Here is a 6755-nt window from a genome sequence, read left to right as displayed (position 1 = left end):
CCCACTGATTTCAGTGGCACTGACTTCCAAGCCAAGATAGCTCCAGGTCCTGGTGACCTAAACAAGAGTTTTGCAATATTTGCAAAGTTGCATCCAGCAGATCCCCCGTGGAACTCCAAGTGAGTGTGGAGTGGTGGTGGTAGGGGGAGATAGGAAGCTTTCCCTCATTTCTCTGTCTCCTCCCCATTCTGTGCATGAGCAGAGAGCCCCTAAAAGGTCCAAAAATGGCCTGATCTGGGCAGACAGGCTCAGGGAAGGAGCTCTTGCCACCGCCTCTGTCTCCCCCACCTTGGTCTCCCCTGAAGTGGCTGCCCCCAACCCGCCATGCAGCAGCAGTTATAAAAAGGGGGGGGAGAGATTTAACTGGTGCGCTGGACATGAGGCAGTTGCGGGGTTCTGAGGAGGCCCCCTGAACATTTGCAGGCTCCCCCAGAGACAGGAGGCCACGGACCTAATCCCCAAGGTCTGTGACTAAATGCGCCTCTGTGAAGTATATGTATGCCCTTCTTCTTCCTAGCTCTGATATAGTTTCCTAATACTCTGAGAGGATAACCACAGCTACACTGTTGAAGGCCAGTAGTCCCTGCTCTTGGCAATCTTTCTGACAACTTCCTTAAGGCAGTCGCTACGATATTACCACAGATTGTTAAAACTATGGCAAACTCCAGAAACTGTATACTTTTCCATTCACTTCCCAAAGAGATCAGTTGAATTAACCATAGCTTGAGCACACTACTTGAACCCTGGATTTGATCCAAAACCATCTGTTTAACATTCAGGCAATGCTTCTAATGTGAAAGCATTTAAGACAAATCATCACTCAAGCTACTTCAAACTCATCTCTGCTATCTTCAAGACTTAATACCTAATTTGTGTTTGATTTCCAGATACTGGCATGATCTGTTTTCCATAAGTGCCTGCACATGCATATAAGACACCTAGTTAGCCAATGTTAAAATACAAATTATTTTGTCATCATTATTTAATAACCCGTGCAGCAATTTCATGTGGTTATATTATCTAATATATTCCTATGACTGCTTAAAGCATACATTAATATGCTGCTAGAAATTTCCAGAAAATCGTACCAACGCAGCTTTTATTTCTTTGAATTTATTTATTGTACTATTTATATGCCCCTTTTCAACAATAAGTTCACAAAGTGGTTTATGTAGCAGAGAAATGGGAAGGGGAACTGATGCCCTATCCTGAAGGGCCTCACAAGAAGGGGAGGAGGACGACAACGATTACAACAACGCAAGGAAGATACTAGCAACAGCCCCTGGAAAAGATGCTCTTCTGAAATTAATAGTGACAGTTGCTCTCCTTCTGCTAAATATGGTGGCAGACATGCTGCTCAGCCTTACGAGGGCAGAGCAAGAGCTCCGTCCTCACAAGGAGTGACTTAACTAAGAGTGTGTGAGGCTTGCTTTGCAGCAGTGGGTGGGCAGAGATAAAGGGGAAGGAATTTCCATTTCTCTCACCTCCCTGCAAAACCTTTTTTGCACTCTCCCTTTTAGCACCCAGGAATATATCAATGAGGGTTGTGTGACCACCATGGACATATTCCTGAACATGAAAAGGACTTTTGCAGGAAGCAAGCCTCATGAGCCATTAGTTAGGTTGCAAGACAGAGTTCTTGCTCTGCTCTCCTAAGTCTGCCCAACTATGTGAATGGTGTTGCAAATCATGTATATATGGGAATCATACATATGAGAATCATGTTTGAAAGAGCCTCTCTGCTTAATTATGTGGAATTAACTTTTGAAAGTGCATTTCCTGTTTGATCTTTTCACATGTGCTGAATCACACTTGTATACATATGCATGACAAAAAAGAGAATGTGTATTCAGAGAGAGAGAGAGAGAGAGAGAGAGAGAGAGAGAGATTGTATTTGCATGTATCTACATAACAGAAATGAGTATATATGTCTGTTCTTCAGTACAGCCAGTTGCCAATTTAAAATTTGCAATTTGCCCCAAGGCAACATAAAAGCTGCCACATCCTTAAACTAGACTAAATAACTGGGATCCAAAAAGTTACTTATATAGCCAAAAGCTTTGTTTTCTCTGAACAGTAGACTCTGTGCCATATCACAAACTGATCTGGGAAAGTCTCCTCAGCTTGAATAACATGTGGTATAAGGGTAGTGCTGTTTGAAAGAAACAATATGACCTAGAACCAAGCCATGAGGGACCAGAACTTGTGTTGAACATCCCAAGTTCCAAACATCCAAAAGCAAGAGTTCCAAAACATCTTGGAGCCAAAAGTTCCAAACATCCAAAGCCAAACAGCACAACAAGATGCTAGTCTGTGGCCTAGAGTTGCCACACATCCAGGACTGGTCTGGACAGTCCAGGAATTGGACAGTCTGTCCAGGAGGTAGTAATCGACTTAGATATGAAATGTCCAGGATATCTGAGTAGAAAGATTGCTTTAACAAATTTTACTCGTTCTTTTCTGGTGCTTCCAGGCATCATAGTTACATGGTGTCAATGCTTCTAAGCCCTCTGTTCTTACCCTTTCTCTGGCACCAGTGCTGCTGACTGGCTAGGCTGGCTCTCCCTATTTGGTTCAGTAAACTGCTCTCCCTCATTTCTGGATCATCTCTAGAGTTAGTGAGGGTAGTAATAGACCTCTGAGTTTAGCTGTGAAGTATAAGGACAGAGAGAGCCTCCTTTTCTCTAGTGGCATTGTTGGGGTGCCACTTCTCCCTAGAACACTCATTGCCTGATGCAGCACTGCAGTCTTGTATGAGTGCCCCTCTTAGCTAACTGGAAGTATCACCTGTGTGGAGTGGCAGGAACTATGCAAAAAATACTATAGGGGGAAATACAGGAAACAGCTGCCTAGTTCCTTTGTCAAGTATTCTTTCCAATTCCGGGCAAAAAAGCAGGGATTTAAAATTTGTACACACACACACACACACACACACACACACACCCTTCTTTTGAGAGTTGTGTCCAAGAATTCTCTCCCCCACAAAATGTGGCAACCCTGCCACTGCCTCGCCGCCCTGCTTTATGATTGATTTGTCAGACACAAGCTCATAGGGTAACATGCCTGCTGGTTCATGGGTCAGCTAGTTCCACCTTACTTTCAGAAGACCAAACATTATGTGAATGGCACTGCAAAACAAGTGTGTTCCATTTTGTACAGATCCCTCTTCTAAAGCTTGTCTGAGTGCCTGATAAACCTCAAATGATTTTGTTGGCTTCTTGAGTGGTTGCTGGGTAATGAAAACAAAGTTCCCAGAAAAAGAGCCCTGGCCGCACAGCACCTAAGGGAAAATGCATACGAAGAGAAACACTTGCACACAAAATGTTATGACTCACATTCAGCAGAGGCCATGCTTGGCATATGGAAAATCTTATCCTGGTCATAGTAAATGCATCTCCGAAGCTTTTCCTCCTAATTCCGCCCCCTCCCCTCCCCCCGCACTTATATAATTATCCTCAGTGAACCATATTTTCTAGGAGAACTGCCCATTTGAAAAGTTATATGGTCAAAGAAGCCATTTCATAATCATTAATCTATAGTTAACTTAGCTTGTAAAATTAGGCAATCCTGCATGCAACAGCTGGGGCCCTACAACTACCAAAAACACTTTTATGGTTTCTCTTAAGAGCCATTAAATCAACCTGATGAGAGCACAGCTGGACTGGGTCCATTAATAATTTATCAGATCCCACCGAATACATAAGGGGAACCTTGGTGTTTTTTCAGTTAAGGCTGCAGGTGGAATCAAAGCTTTAGCAGCAAAAAAGTCAAGATCCATTTTTTTAAAAAGAAAGAAAGAAAGCCTGACCTTTGCTTCTCTGTGGAATTTTATGTGTGGATATCAACTAATTCATTGAATGGTTAAGAGTCTCATTTGGAATAGGTGGTTGGAATTCACTGGGCCGCAGAGACAGTTTGTTGGCAACCATCACACTACCACATAAGATTTTCAGCATGGAATTTATTAATAGGTTGTGCATGACAAATGGACAAATAGTCTCCAGATACCCTGAGAGCAAATATTGTAACACTGACACTAGCCAAAAAGAACTTAATTCTTACCTACTCCATGCTTAGACTGCAAACAAAACACAAGCCTTATCTAAGAGACAGCCCAGGTTTGAAACTGAATGCTGAAAACATCTGCTGGTTAAGAAAGGGGTGAAGGTGAGCATCTGTGAAGCAGGGGAAAATGGTTTTAGAAGAGACAGAATGGGAAAAATAAAAAAATGTGCAATCCTAATACATTAAAACCAAGAAGGGCTTTGAATTGACTCTGTTATCCATTCTTATTCTTGTTCTTGCTCTTTATTAATAATTTCTATAGCACTTCCATTTCAAACGTTTTAACCCAATAACCATCCTGAGTATATATATGCTGAAGCAGGATAAGGAGGGAATTTACTATATCAGTTTTAGAGATGGACGACTAAAACTGGCAAACAATGGCCATTTGGATGTAATGTCCATGGAACCGCAGGCTCATTCAACTGTGGTGCCATGTTACATGTGAATGCAGCCAGTAATTCACCCAAAAGCACTTACAGCCTTTCAACACACACACACACACACACACACACACACACACACACGGACTGTTGTTGCTTATTTGTTGTGAACAGGCCAGGGTGGCAAGGTGAAACGGTCTCCTCAGACGTGAATGTGAAGAGGGACACTAGGGGTGGCAAGTGCTGCCCCTCATCACCACAGGCACATCTGTCCACAGATATTGTCCTTTGTCTCAGGCAACAAAATGACTTAGCCCCTAGGATAGGCTACATATTTTCCCACAAAGTTGCTTTCTTTTCACAGTGACTTCTGAAGCAGTCTGCTAAGTGGAACCACCAGTCACTGAGGGGGAGCAAAGGAGGGGAATTCACACCTTTACCTATATATTCTGGAAAGTTGTGACAGGGACGGGGGCACCTTAGTCAGCAACAGGGATGCAGATCAGCCCTAGGCTTTTGAGCAGTTCCCCCCGTAATTTTACTGAATTTCTCCAGAACATACTTTATCCCCCACTCAGAAGTGTCTTTCTTCCCTCCTCCCACCCAAATTCTAAACTTATGAGTTGCTCCTCAAGCTTGCTCTCTGTCTGCATCCCTGGTCAGCAAAGGGAAAGACTGGGGTTGCTGACTGCTTAGTAGCTTCTCCTGATTGGCTAGCAGTGGTCCACTCTGAGGACAGCTACTCAGTCAACAACTCTGTACAGTGCCCTCTGACCTCCTTCTTCATTGGCCTACCACAACTGTCATTTCTACCTAAAAATATCTCCATGGATCACTGCTGGCCAACTCTTAGACCCTAGTTTTGGCTTCAGAAATACTGATGTGCATACACAGCTCCTATGCATGACCAACATTCCAGCAACTTCAAAGCTATAGCTCAAGGATGAACTAGCCATTACAATGGCAGATCCGTTGTCTTTCAATGAGGGTTGAGAGCTAGGGAATGATCAACACCAGTATGAGGCAGGAAAACTTGAAGAATCCCTCTTCCACCCACTACTCACCATCCCAGGTTGCTTTCTACCAACCAGGTTGCTTTCCACCATCTGGTCTCAGAGTTTATGTAGAAGAGAAGCAGATGGGAGTGAGGACTGTGGGGTGAAAAACATGGGTGGGGGAAGCATTCAGGTATCACTCCTTCCTGCCATTTCTCTGCCTGAAATCCCCTTCCCACCTCTCTGCTTTACAACTGATCATCAGTGCCCCAATGTTCAAGGACATGAGTCTGTGGCTAGCTGACTTTGGCCTGGTCTAAAAAAAAAACCAGACGGCAACAACTATGTTGCCCTCTGCCTCCATTACTGCCACTCGGTGCTAATGAGTAAGGGCAAGGATTCCCCTCCTTCTCCACTGACCCATAGCAGCTGGCAAGGTCTTTATATCCAATGTCTGGCATAAGTCTGGCATAAAAGAAATCAGAATATTTTTCTTAGGCATAAACTAGGAAGTGACAGAAATCTCATGAGCTGACTAATGTTTGAGTTTTAGAAATCTTCTGCTCAACTAACCAAGGACATTTCTGCTAAATCTGTGACTTGGGGTGAATAATAATAGTTCATTGGGGCTTCCTCATAAAATAGCAATAAGTTAAAGTTGCTTAGGCTGTCTAAAGGTAACGAATGTTACTGCCAAGCAGCAGACATTTTTAACTACACAAGGCTCAGATAACACTTCATTGTTTATTTCTTTAAGGGAGAATGGACCCTAAGCCCCATGTGCCAGCAGAGACTAACAATATGACACTATATTTAAGAAAGGAGTATTTTCATAAGATCAGAACAAGGTAGCAAATTTATCCCTAAGTGAAAATGTGTTTATTTATTGTTAGTGATTTGTATTGCATGATATATGAGTCCTTCAGTGGAAGGAGTATGGCTTGCAACTCATTAAAGGCTTAACTCTTTGAAAGACCTTTCCTTCAACTGGAGCTAGACACAAAACACATACAAAGCATATGAACCACTGCTGAACAACGAAAGCGAAGCAAACAGGCGAGCTCCCTGTCTCATTCATTGCATCGCTGTACTGCCATTTCTTCTGAAACGTGATATATTTCTTTCTGGGTTTCTTTTATGAAATGTAAATACAATTCTAAATCTGACCTTCCAATGACACAGAATGTATTACAGGTCCAAGAGCTTTTCAAGTGTGAAATGAGCAGCTAAGCAGCTTAAAAGGTTCAGTTCTAACATAAAGCAGGACGCTTCTGTGCCTTCTGATGACCATTAGAATAGGTTCAATTATGTA

Source organism: Hemicordylus capensis, chromosome 1 (genome assembly GCF_027244095.1).
Source record: "Hemicordylus capensis ecotype Gifberg chromosome 1, rHemCap1.1.pri, whole genome shotgun sequence".
Classification (NCBI taxonomy): domain Eukaryota; kingdom Metazoa; phylum Chordata; class Lepidosauria; order Squamata; family Cordylidae; genus Hemicordylus; species Hemicordylus capensis.
Note: the sequence above shows the minus strand (reverse complement) of the source record.